The sequence below is a fragment of the Chelonoidis abingdonii genome, chromosome 8, assembly GCF_003597395.2.
Source record: "Chelonoidis abingdonii isolate Lonesome George chromosome 8, CheloAbing_2.0, whole genome shotgun sequence".
NCBI classification, from domain to species: Eukaryota; Metazoa; Chordata; order Testudines; family Testudinidae; genus Chelonoidis; species Chelonoidis abingdonii.
In genome coordinates, this window is record NC_133776.1 from 30,765,197 (window position 1) to 30,779,608 (window position 14,412).

Here is a 14,412-nt window from a genome sequence, read left to right on the forward strand (position 1 = left end):
AAAGAAAAGAAAGGGGGGCGGGAGGAGAAAAACAAGAAAAATAGGATGTAGGGCAGGTTTTTGGGGGGGGAAAGGGGGGGTGGGCACCCACCAATAGAGAATAAATTCGGGGGGGGCCCCCCCCCCCTTTGGGGGAGAAAAAAAAGTAATAGCCCAATGCCGCCCACCTCGCCCTCAGTTTCACATTTGAGCTGGTTTCGACTAAGCGCGGTTTTTTTTTTTGGGTCTTTTTTTAACCATTCAATATACACTCACAATGCAAAATAGATTACTGCTACTTTTTCTGCCAGTTTACGATATTTTTTTTTGCCTAAACAGTAAAAAGTTGTTCTTAGTGTTCTGAATGCCCCGCGCCATGTGTTGTCATTTCAAATAGGGGGGTAGCAAAAGAAAAAACCAAAAGGTTTTTCCCGCCCCCCACAAATACACAAACGATAGAGGTTGTTGTTTTAACCCCTTTTTTTTTAACACTGGACTCACAATATAAGTAATTAAATCCAGCAAATAAAAAAGCTTTTTTTTAAAAAAAACAACCCCAATAAAACCCAAAACAATAAAAAGGAAGTGATAGCATAAACCTCAAAAAGAAGAAAAGCATGAGAAGAGGGTAGGCGATTTGCATAGGACTTTGTCAGTCACTCTAGCCTCACCTGCCAAGGACACGTAGCAGAGCCACTTACAACCCTCCAGATGGGTATGCGCGACTAACTATGGACTTCAATGAAAAAATTCACTGTGTTCCTACCGTAACGATTTAGAGACCAATAGGAAGCATATAATGTAATGAAGGATATATTATATATTTCAGGGTCTCTTTAGTTCCTTGATATTGGATATAATAAAGTCAGGGAAATTCAAAGAAATTTATATAAACATAATAAAACTTACAAATGGCTGGAAAATTTAAATTACCAGAATTTATACTTTGTGGACGCAGTACCTATTCCATTGCTAGGTTTAAAAAAAAAAAATAGGGATTTATAAGATGCACCAGCAACTAACACGAAGCGAACTTTTTTCCATGGGAATGCCCCTACTTAGGTATTCGTGGATGTATTCAACACCTCTTTACCTACAGATTTAACAGTGGTTTTGATAGGTGACAATGTCATAAATAAATGAAAGCAACTACTTAAAACAACTTCAGATGTATTATGGCTAAATCCTTATCTTGTACGAACCGTGAAAATGTTTCTCTCTCTTCAAGCAATAATGGCATTATAATTTTGGTGTCTATTTGCATAGAAGCAGTGATATCTTTTCCTGAAAACCTGAAGCAGGGAATGGCCCCCTTGATCTCACCAGCTACCTCCTCATTTTCCATCTGCAATACAGCAAAAGTGCCAGCTGCAAAACCTATTATTGCATCATAGTTGTGATTGAATTAAATGCAATGTAATTAGTTCCTTATTATATGTTTGGTAAATCTTGTTAAGGCACTCAATTAAGGTGTCTTGGCAGATTGGAATTAATAGGTTTCAGAACATGTGCAAATTTCCTTGTGATACCATTATTCCGAAATGAGCAATTGTTCTTTTTAGGGCGGGGGGGATTCTAAAGAAGTTTTTCTCAATGCTTCCCATGTCCCTGAAACTTTAGGAAAACCTATGTGGGTGTTGCTGTTCTCTTGGAAACCCACATAATACAATATAAATGTGCTGAATGCTGTTTTTCATATGAAAATATCTATCTGAGATTAGTCAAGGTGCAAATGAGAAATGCGTATTGTTTAGAGTGAAGTGAAAAGTTGATCTCTAAATGTCTAAAAATTATTATGAGTGTTTGATAGCATTTAACTATAACATATTAATATTTTAGTTATTATTTATATTTTATTTTACTCAAATGATAAGGAAAACTGTCTCTATCCATTTTATTGATTACTAGACACTGTTCCAAGAAATCATTGATGGAAACGCACATCTGCATTCATAACACAATAAGTATATTTATCTGAGAACTTCACTGCAAGCAGGTTACACTTGGTTCACGTTTGAAATCAGTGTGGGCCAGAAAACAAGCTGGGATTTCGATGTCTAACTCCAAGAGCGCAAAGACCAAGGCATTGTCTGTTGTGTATATGCTTAATATTTCAACTGCCACGGGATAAGTAACATTCTATTGAAAGAAGAAACCAACGCCCCCAAACCTACAGAGCCTAACCATGCTCATTCGAGCTAGTTTGAAAAAGTGAGAAATACTGACATTTTAAAGTTTGTTCTAATGGAATAAAAAGCGAAAATTTCAAAATTTCCCACAGAGTGAAAATTCCATTTTTATAAAAAATCCAGAACTACTTGAACACAACATTAAATTGAAAGTTAAAAAGAAAATCTCATTTCCATATGGTTGAAACATTATTACATAGTATATAATATTAAAATTAGCCTTATAGACTATTCATATATTATATGGGAAGGAATATATAATCTAACACACGAAGTCTTTAGAAATGAAACATCAAACTAAAAATGTATTTTTTATTAGAATCTTATTTTAAAAACAAAAATGTTGAACATATAAATAGGGAAGCACCGGAAGGCAGGTCTCTCGACAATCCTTCTAGGGAACTAGTTGAGAGCAAGAGCTAGTGATTTTGGGGACTGGAGTGGCCACTGAGGTACCATGGGACATCAGGACTCGGAACAAGAGCTAGAGGTGCATTGGACTCATATGTCACTCCCATTTTGCAATATATGTCATTTTTTCCATTTCCTTTTCGAATCCCTCTCCCTTGTTTCTACTATCCACTGTACACCCCTCCCATATACTACAATACCAGAGGTATAAAACTAACTCCCGGCACCACTTCCCAAGCAGAGCACACACATACCAATCGTCCATACCCACGTGTCCTGACCTCTCACATCCCCCACACCCTTAATATGTGCTTAGGCACGTTTGGGTTCTTCACTATGGAGGCACCCGATCTGATCGATCTCCCTCACCACCCCCATTCACAGCGAGCTTCTGGGCAGCCCAGGACTAAAAATGATAAGGTTGGATTGGGTCCTGCCACGATGGGGATTGTAGTGTGGTGTGAGCTGGTCAGGATACTCAGCATATCGTTACACCGTCTGAACAAGATACATCTAACCCACTACGACTGCGAGCGCAGAGCATCCTTACGCCACAGCCGCTGAACCCCTACCCTACACCCACCCACTACACCTAAACTAGCGTTGCCAGTTATGTTTGGTGTTTCACTTGAGCACCACTGTTTCTCAACCTATACACCCATAATCATAATGCGAGCTTCGCGAAGCACCAGATAAAAAAAGATAAATAAGGTTGACTGTACCTCACATGCTTCAGGTCATCACAAAACTTGAGAGTGCATTTCATAGGGAATTGGAGTTGAGTGGAAACTCCTAACTGGCCTCTCCTCTTTAGATAGAAAAACCACAAAGTGGAGCATTTAGACCCAAATTAGATGCAAGTGACTGTTAGAGATGGGATGTGCATGGCCCCTCTAATGAACCAGATCCTGTGTTGAGTCGAGGCACAGGGTAGATCCCACATATATCGGACGCGAGCCCTTCCTGCCACTCTTGTGAGACCTTGTGCGTATCAGACGAAATGAAGAATGCTGCAACCATCTGGATTGACAGTTCGCCATGTTCCACTCTCCATGTGGAATCACATTCTACGGCCTTAGCACTAGGTAAGTTGACCAAACAACTATTTTGAACATAGTGCGTCAAATCAATATTCCTGGTTTGTAAACATGCATCAGCCATCATATAACTCACATGTAACCATAAAAAATAACCCTCATTGCCGTACATATTCCTTTGTGCGCTTTTTGGATCCGCATACTGTGAGGATCACTAACGCGATGTATTTTACCGTTTTCTCTCATTCATCTTGTCCCCTCTTAGCATACATAAGTGAAATAGTACCCTGGCGGATTGATTTTATTGTCTTCTTTACTCTATATTTCAGTAAAAGATTTCTACACTGGTACACTCATTTACCTTTAGCTCACCAAAAAGAAGGACATGTGCATTATCTTATCTAATTTCGTCTCATAAATCACCATTGTGTGTTAAAGTCTGACGTAATGTCTAATGTAGGTTAGGACATCTGCGTATTTGTACCCAACTGTGACCTCAAAGAAATAGATTTCGTTCTTCCACCACAAAGGCCATGGCGAGGACCTTACTTGTAGTGTCATACTCTGTCGTAGATTGATAAAATATGGAGTCACTAGTTAATGTCAGCTGCTTGCACTCACATCATAGAATCGTCGTCTCAACTTAACGCTTGGGTTAACTCTGTGCACTCTTTGAAAAAACGCTAATTTGTGAAGCTTTAATCACTGGGGTGAGGATATAAAATTTCTTTTCTCCTTGACATATCAAGGGAAATGGACGTTAACCAAGTCCTCCTTTTATATCAATAATGAGCTCGAAGAATTGGCGGTATAAAGAAACTTTTGTCTTGGTTGGTGGGATATATTCTTCCGATCTTGTAACAGGTAGTAAGGGACTTATTCGAGATAAGCTCCTTTCTTTTGTCAAAATTGAAACGCTAAGGAACTAAGACTGGATAGAAACCAAATCTCTTGAGTGGGTAGAAAATAGCGTCAGACCCTTAAAGTGACGAGGAAGCTTTGCTATACACAGTATTCTGACAGGTGGCGTGCATAAAGAACCTTTGGACTCATAAAATCGAACATAACTAGGTCAGAGAAATAGCAGCACCTAGATGGAGCACTAAGTAGGTAGGTGAGTGTGCATGACCAGTGGTTCAAATGAGAACAGTACAGGCTGGAAATACGGGGTCACCCAATTAGAAGAGTAGTTAATACGAAGTAGGTGGGGGTCCTCGACAGGGAATCAGTAGTATCACTGGCGTCATGAATACCTGATAGCGTTAACATCAAAATGAGTGGAGGTACCTGATGGGGTAGATATACATAGTAGGCTATCTGACAGTAGGTCAATAATCCTAACTTAATTATACAAAGTTTTGGATTATGATACAAGTAAATACAATAGGCAGACTGGGCAGATGGGTAGTTCTAGCCCAAGTGTATAGAGTTTTAGTATTGAGCAAAGTGAACTAGCGAAATGATAACGGAGTGAGGTATTCATAAATGGACAAGGTCTTGGATGGAACAAAGGACTTGAGGAGGGAAATTGGAATACTAAGTGATTAACAAATAGGAAGAAAATTCTCAGATAAATCTTGGACACAAGAGAAACCTGAGAAGAGAAATGGTATGACACTGAAAAGTGAAACTTCCAGGATTTCACATGAATTAATGGTAAGCAGAAATAAGGCAAATCATCAATTGTCGCAAAAAGCATCAATTAACATCAAGAACGGGGAATAATAGGTAAAAGCAACTAAGTCTCCTAAGAGAAATTGCGAGAAGTAACTGCGGAAAGAGATCGGGAGCCCATCACACGTGGAACAGTCACAAAACTATGATCCCAACCATCAAAAGGTTAGGAATAATCAGCTGACTGCAACCTAAAGAAAGCAAAGCATAATTTCTAGGACATTTTAATTAAGCGACGGAAAAAGAAGAGAAGTTGAATATGGCCAAAAAAGTAGTGCACAAGTAACAACGAGAAAAACTATGGATGATCAAATATCCTAGTATACACACTCGACCTGTCCATTGCAAAAAAAAGCAGAAAAGGATACCTTTCCAACCTGAGGAAATTTTGGTATTAGCAGCCAGTCGGAGGGATGCCGACTAAAGCAAGACAATCAATCAGGAAAAAGAAAATAGTTGGAATCATACGTCACCTAGCGGGCTAAACTAGCCCCAAGACCCAATAGCGATGTATGACCAACAAAACAGGATTAATGAGGAGTAAATTGTGGTCCAAGACAAAAGGTCTAGGGTGACACTGAATTAATAGAACAGGAGATTCAAGTGAAATAGAGAGAAAAGATGGCGTATGTTGATAGTTCCAGGAGGAGAAAAAAGAAGAGCAGAAAGAAGTAACTGAAAAGAAAGGATAGACAAAATAAGAAAATCTCAGAAAAATGTTTATCAAGATACATAAAATGGTTTGGTTGATGAGGACAAGATTGAAAAGACGAAGAAAGAGAATGAAGTATTGTGTATTTACATGTTCCAAGAACTGAAAGAACGACACTGAAGGAGATGAGAAGAGGAGCGAGAGAACAATGCAATGAACCGATTTATCAAAGAAAACTGCAAGCAAAGAGGCAAAGTCTTTTTATAGGTCGAGACCAGGTAGGAGGAGAAAAGGAATGCAACTAACGAAGTTCGTTCTTCAGTAACCACGAGACTGAGAATGAGGCAAAAACCTGGAAAAAGTACAAAATTGGGCGAGGGGAACTTAAAAATGTGGCTTGTTTAAGATCTCAAGCGGCACATTTTACGAGTGGGATTTGGACCTTTAAGAGCAGATTAAGAAAAAAATCTCCTCAAACTGTCAACAGTGCAGAGGGTTAGAGCAACTGAGTCTCAGAGAGGAATAAATTATACTTAGGTGCCTAGGGGAGTGCAAGGGGATTCGGTGAGCTAAGGATATTACTTCTCCACTCCTATCGGGAGAGACCTTTACAGAAGTTCCTCCAGGTCAATATGATCAGAGTGCTTCCTAATCCAGCACTTCCATTTCATGTCAGGGAATGCCTGAGTGCTCCCACAACATTAACAACTCAACTTCCTAGGGCATGACAGCGGGACTCTAGGATAAAGCATAGGACTCGACTTCTCGAAGTACCACACTTACCCAAGTTTTAACGAGAATGGAATTCAACCTAGTATGCTATATTCAGCATTCAGTGGCCAGCGTACCATATATAGGCCCGTGTTAGTCTGGTATGTCCTCTCTGCAACTTTCATAACAACGCAGACGACTACGATGAAATATAGCAGCTACCAACGATCTCGCATAAAGCCGTTATAGTAAATCGACTAGAAGACCAGTTTGGCCGCTATGAGCAATCAAGGGTTTCGAGTGGCTCGGAATAAGCGCCATCGTAGTCTCGGACGCTGTCAAAAAAAACGCGCAAGATAGCCAGGAAGAATAATCCTGTGGCCACCTTAATAGAAACTGTACAGGGGACGATTGTGGTGATATATAATGCAAGCAAGGCGCATAGAATAGAGAAAGTATCCTTAGCGTATCTGCTAGCGCTGTGGCGTGAGCTGAAATTATAATACATACCCCTAGCCCTCTGGAAGACGTCTATGCCACTACCCTGTCGTCTGACACGCTAGTAGGTAATATCCAAAGGGCGCAGAAGGTGGGTATCATCTATAAAACCATCGAAAAGCAATAACGAAAGCACGCAGCCTATCACGATATCTCTAGCTTAAAATTACAATCGAAGCGTGCGCTTTGTGAGTCATACAGTCATAAAGAGTATGTACCACCTGAGGATTCCTGCTATTTCTATAGGTCAACATAAGTCTTTTGATAGATCATGTTTTAGTCGTTGTATTACTGTGGAGTTTTTAAAAATAAGGTGACACTTGTTATTGACATCTTCTTAGGGATTAGAGCAGGGCAGGTTCACATTACACAACAAACACAATATAATTTCTGCTTCTAGGAATTAAATAATTAAAAAGAAATCTTCTACAATTTTAACATATTAAACACATAGTTTATTATGTTGAACATGATAATTCTAAGGAGGAATGTGCTAAGAAGACATGACTGTGATTCTAAATGATACTGTGGACTATATTGGTGTTTCTAAGCAAGGGAGTTTTGACATAACTGTCTACAATTTACCGAGTTATGCACTTACTAGTCAGGTAAACTCCCTGTGTGGTTAATGAAAATTGTGCTTACATCAGGAGCATCGGATCATGTTCAGAGACCATAATTTTTCAGACAAAGCCAGTGTATCAGCTGATCCGATCTATACAAGCTGTGTACATTTGTCATGGTTTTATCATTATTTTATTCCCTGGGAGGGGAGCAGTGTAAGGTGGAGCACAGAAAGTGACTGCTCTAAGTGCTTGTTAAATGTATGATCCCAAAACATTCTTCCTTCTTTGAAAACAACAACAAAGAAGTCCTAGCTCCACAAAGTTGCTTCTGGCCTGCAGCTTCAAACCTTCACAACCCACTGATAACAGGGCCTGCCTTTTCAAAAGAAACATTTTTTTCAGACATTCACACTAAGCAAAGTTTCACTGTAAGTGAAATTACAGTTAGGACAGTGAGATAGATACACAGAAACAGATCAGTATTTAGATTTTACCTTCCTATAAAGAGCATCCCCCTGTATTAGAGAATATGAATCTACCAGAATTCCACCAGAGGCTTCCATTGCAGAACCTGTGGATGTTCACATGTAGTCTATTGATGAATGCAGTACGGGTTCCCTTCTGTGGCTGATTCTCAGAGGATATGAGCCAGGTACAAGCCTCAGTTAGGAAGCCTTGGAATTCTAGTTCAAGTTGTAGCAACTCATGCTTTTAGCTCTGAAGGTCCCTGGTTGAATCCCTGGTGTGCCAGCCAACGAGGCAGCCATCACATGTGCACTGTCTAGCTATAGGTTAAGAGTGTGACAAGTACTTAGTAGAAGACTTTGCCTTTGCATGTTGGAGGTAGTTGTTCAGTGAGTTAAGAACATAAGAATGGCCACACCGGGTCAGACCAAGGGTCCATCCAGCCCAGCATCCTGTCTGCTGACAATGGCCAATACCAGGTGCCCCAGAGGGAGTTAACCTAAAAGGCAATGATTAAGTGATCTCTCTCCTGCCATCTATCACCACCCTCTGACAAACAGAGGCTAGGGACACCATTCCTTCCCTGTCCTGGCTAATAGCCATTAATGGATTTAACCTCCATGAATTTATCTGAAAATTTACCATTTATTCCTACCCTTTGTTCCCTATCTTTTAACCAGTTGTGAATCCATGAAAGGATCTTCCCTCTTATCCCATGTCAACTTAATTTACTAAGTGCCTTTGGTGAGGGACCTCGTCAAAGGCTTTCTGGAAATCTAAGTACACTACGTCCACTGGGTTCTCCTTGTCCACATGTTTGTTGACCCTTCAAAGAACTCTAATAGATTAATAGGACATGATTTCCTTTTACAGAAACCATGTTGACTTTTGCCCAACAATTTATGTTCTTCTATGTATCTGACAATTTTATTCTTTACTATTGTTTCAACTAATTTGCCCAGTACTGATGTTAGACTTACCGGTCTGTAATTGCCGGGTTCACCTCTAGAACCCTTTTAAAATATTGGCAACCCAGTTTTTGGTGAGAGTACAGATAATCAGTGCCCTTCGAGAAAGAAAACTGGGTGAAATTTAGTAGAAATATTCAAACTATAAGTAGGCTCCTATGGGGAGATTTCTTTGTAGCCATAATGCCCTTTGCTGTTCAAACCATATAATAGCATTATAGTCATTCTTTTCCCATGCCCCAGTCAAAAATATGTGTCACTGACGCATGTGGATGGGGAACAGAAAAATGATGATGTAGAAAGAATAGATATGTGACTCTGACACCGTCCTCCAAAGTTAAAAAGTGAAAAATTAAATACTTTAAAATCTGCTTAGCTTCCAGCCTGGATTTCAATTTTACATTATTTTCCATTTTAAAAGGAAAAGGGAGTGGCAGTTCTAAATAATTAACTAATCTGACCAAGCACTAACCACTATGATAGCAAATTATATTGACACTGTAGCAAAGACTTCAATAGCTAATCACTCTAATGGCAAAATATTTTAGCTGCAAAGTCCTCAGATGCGCCATCATTAAAACTCTTCAATAACCTAACTTCTGCAGTACAAGAAATACCCCAACAGCAAAGTTTACCAATTTCAGTGACAGTCTGCAAAATATAATCAGGGCCAGAGCCTCATGAGCTTGACTCAAAGCTTATTTAAGTTAATGTAGAGTAGACTCCTGTTGACTTCAGTGGGCTTTGGATCAGGGCCGTAGTATAAATTAGCCTAGCTTCACTGACCTAAATTGAAACTATAATGATTGAAACCAGCTGAGGACCTGGTCCTCAATTTTTATAAATTCTACAGTAAGGGGAACTAGCAGTATCAAATATACTTTGCATATAGTACCTGAAATATGCTAGCCAGTTTCCAGAGGGCAAAATTAATCCCTCTGAAGAGGACCAGCAGAACCCTTTGCACCACTTGAGAACTTACGTGGAACTTAAATGGTGCATAGGCTTCATGTTGGCCGTTTGCACAAGGGTGAGTTTGCTCCATAGTTAGCAATAGATTCATCCTCTTCACAAAATATCTTGTGGTCTAAGAACAGGAAAGAGGAAATAAGCACAGGAGAGTAGGAAGGAGAGACAGCAAAGGTGGCATCAATTCACTGGAGATTATAATAATTTATATAACACCTGCCATCCAGAAGGATTTCAAAATGGCTCGTAGAAGGATGAAAAGTTTACTTAGTAGGGATCACTTGCCCACTACTGAAATATGGCCACCTCTAGAATGAAGCATAGTGGTCATTGTGCACTAGCAGCGTGAAATGTTAGCCAGATGAGCTCTGGCATAAGGGAATGGGAAGAGTAATTTCTCCAATCTACACTGCAGGGAAATTGTAGGTAGGCAGGAAATGGCAGTGGAGATGTTATCTTTTTAGGTGAGATATAAAACCAAACGCCTGACCTGCTGTGTCCACTAAAGATCCAATGACAGCTTCCACAAAATGTAGAGGTATTAACTTTAGTGTCCTGGCAAAATTCCATTTTGGATTATTACATTCTGATTGCCTAAATTCCCCCATAAATTCAGTTTAAATGCTCGTATTTGTCACTCCTTGTCCTACATTATTGAGTAGTTCTGCTGTGAGCTGTTAAATAGTTGCCTCATTCCACCCAGAAATGGCTGCATTTCTTGGCTGTGTAAAACAGCTCCTATATATGTGGGGTGGTTTCAAAAGCATTAGCATTGCCTTTAGTTTGCTGCTACTGAAGTTAATGGTAAAAATCTTATTACCTTCAGTAAGAGCAGATTCAGACCAATGCCTGAGTGCTTTTGAAAATCCCACCTAGCGTCTGGAAAAAAAATTAACATTCTTTGTGATGAAAGGAACTATGTAAACAAAAAAAACTATGTGAATACAGGATTTTTCAGAAAACAAGTAGCTAAACTTACTAGAAAGATGGCAGCAGAATAAAACAACGGGAAACAAAACAGGACAAAGGGTGGGCATAGAAAAATGGGTAAATCTATGAAAGAAAAGAGCAAACAAATAAGATCTGCTTTAAACCAACAAAGCACCCAGTTTTAGAACTTTTAGAAAAAGCTAAGAGGTAAATATTTAGAAATTACGCCAGAAGCAGAAATGTAGATTGCAAGCTCTTTGTGGCAAGGACATATCATTTTATGACTCTCAAAGCACCATCCACACCAACAGTACTTTAGAAACAACATAATGAAAATGACTACTCCCTTCTGATGTCTGTAGATTGTATGCGTGCAACTTAACTATTTTTAATGCAAGTCAAGACCATTATTTCCTGACAGTGTCTATACTTATTTCTTGCCTCCACTTCTGGAAGAGGAATTCTGCAGAACAGATAAAGGTTCCATAAGTAACCACTGAGGAGGGCACTACTTTAGCTAATCCTCATACGAAATGATTGAAAGAGAAATAAATACATACTGATCCAGAGGCCTGTTCCTATAAACACAGGAGTAAAATCATTGCACCTGCAGTTAATGAGCTAGATTCTGTGCTGCACCTGCACAAAACTTGTAGCACCAGTAGGAGTGGGGAAGACAGGCAAACGTGACTTTACACCACCTTTGAGCTGGTTGGATTCTGGGCTGCCTCAGGTGCTGAAACAGCCTCCAGCACAAGTGAGAGGAACTCCTGGGGAGTTCCAACTAATGACAGCCTTCCCAGCTCTGCCTGTGGGCTTCACAGCAGCCCAGAATCTCCAAAGAATCTTGCAGAGAACTACAAGCATGTCCCCTAGTCTTCTGCCCCCAGCTTCCTCCCAGCATGTCTCCTCCAAGGCCTGGCAGAGGAGGAGGTGGTAGAAAGAATCTAGGAAACTTACATTGGCTCCAGGCTGCTCCTGCACCTAGTAATTCTCCCATAGACCCTCAGAGCTCCTGAACGGCACCCTATACACTGCCACAATGGCATATGGATGATTGGGCAGGGCTAAAATGGGCCCAGTTGGACTATTTGTGCACACTACAAAGTTTCACTGTGACAAGTCCATGTGTTGTATGTTGTTGTAGCCAAGTCTGTCCCAAGATATTAGAGGGACAAACCAGGCGAGGTAGTATCTTTTATTGGACCAACTTCTGTTTGTGAGAGAGAGAAACTTTCAAATCACACACAGCTTAGAATATGTGCTAAATATTTATGCCAAAAAAGTGTTCCACCTTGCATTTAACTGGGACATTCAGAATTCCTTTCCCAGATCTGAAGAAGAGCTCTCTGTAGCTCAAAAACTCCTCTCTCTCACCAACAGAAGTTGGTCCAATAAAAGATATTACATCACCTACCTTGTCTCTAATGTCCATGTGTTGCAGACAGAAACAATCACTACAGAAAGCACATATGGAGAGCTGATCGTCAAGCTCTTAAAACATTGGTCTCAAGCTGAAAAGTTCCTTTAGCTAGTAGTGCTAGCAGTCTCATATCCACTCTGTGAGCCAGCCACTGGAGAGCATCATCACTCACTCATACATCCAAGCAGATAAATTACAGTGAGATTCCTGAGCACATTACAGGAATGCTGTACCTGGGTTCGGTACAGCTGTGGCTGGAAAGTGAGCTGTTCTGGCATCTCATTTTTCTTCATTGTAGGTCCAGCTGCTCTGTCAGTTCCTAGTCAGCTTTCCCTTTGACCACATTGTGGATTACATTTTAATAGAGACTGTTTTGTTAAAATTTTAATCCAAAAACATCATGTATTTTTACCTTTTCTTAAATGCATTTTAGCTGCTTGAAACAACTGGCCATGATATTTCTTTCCTCTTGCTTTAGAGTCAAGGTTTTTGTTTTTTTCATTTGAGGTGGGAGGGGGGAGTTTAAGGAAATCTTTTTTCTCTTTACTAGGTGAGTTTCCAAAAGCTTTTGTGGAAAAAAAATCCTAATAGCTCTATGTATATTTGGTTGATGAAATAAAGCTGGTTTTGCATACAGGCAAAAGTGATTTTTATTGTGGTTTCTGGGTGTGAATTAATCCTCTGTAACCATTTTTAAAAGTGTCAGTGGGAGTTGGGCAGCCAACTCCCTGAAGTGCCTTTGAAAATTTCATCTTTAGCTTCCAAGTTTATTAAGGTCACCACTTTCCATCAGGAGTTGCCCGGCTCTGTTTTCTTCAGGTTGTTTCCTAAGTTTTATTTGTGTTTACTCCTTGGGTCAGATTCTTGGGCCTCTACTTTCTGCACTGGACCAACTTCGATGGGAGGGGGAAAGGGAGGGAAGTCACAATGTGGCCTTAAGCAATGTTTGTCTCCTCCCAATCCCTGATTCTGGGTGGGCAAGGCTTTGAGCCATTTTCAAGGCAGAATTTATATAGCCTTGTCAGTATCGGCAACCCAGAATTTCTGGGGTGCAGGGATGCCTAGCCACACCCTCTTCTCCCCTACTTCCCACCATAGTTGGCAGGAGGGTGGAGGGGGAGTCATAGGAGCTCCTACAATAACTCTGTGCTATCTGAGATTCCCCCACTGGGTGAGTACGCTCCAAGACATTACAGTGGAGGATTGGAGTCTTTGTGTGTAGTACTCTGATTAGAACTCCTGTCAGTAAAAATCAGCTTGAGCTTATTAATTTTTTAAAAGAGGCTTCTCAGAAACTTGCCTGAATTGTAAACAGTGGACCAAATTCTGCTTATTTACCCCTGAGCAAACCCTCTCAAATCAGCTGGATTTGAATGAGTGTATATGAGAGCAGAATTTGGCCCCAAATACTTTGTCTTCTGACACTATTTATAGTCTCCACCATTTCAGCAGTCATGAATCATGTCTGCCTACAGATCACATGGGTATGATCTCCATGGTGACTTGGTCACTTGAGGTAGAAATATGAGCTGGCAAGTCAAGGTTACTGTGTCTCCCTCTCTCCCTTTTCTGTCAGTGCAATGCAGGTAATTACTAGCATGACATATGGACTTAAAGTAGGCTTCATCTGGAGCAAAATTTTCCATTTTTTTAACTGCATAAATGTAGTTTGAACAATGCACTGTGTACCACAGATCCTAGATCCATGCACGGAGAGCAGGTGGTATCCTGTTCTGGATCTCATTTGGTAGAAAAGCCAGTCTCCTTGGTTAGAGGAAGTTGATGCTACAAGAAAAATAAATAAAATCTTATGTAGGTCTTCCTTCTCTGAAATGTAGAAACTTTCATTGTGAGGAAACCACCAGCTCTTTTGTCCTTAGTAGATGTCCTGGGAAAATGGAAACATAAAGACAGAATTACGAAGACAGAATTTGTCTAGT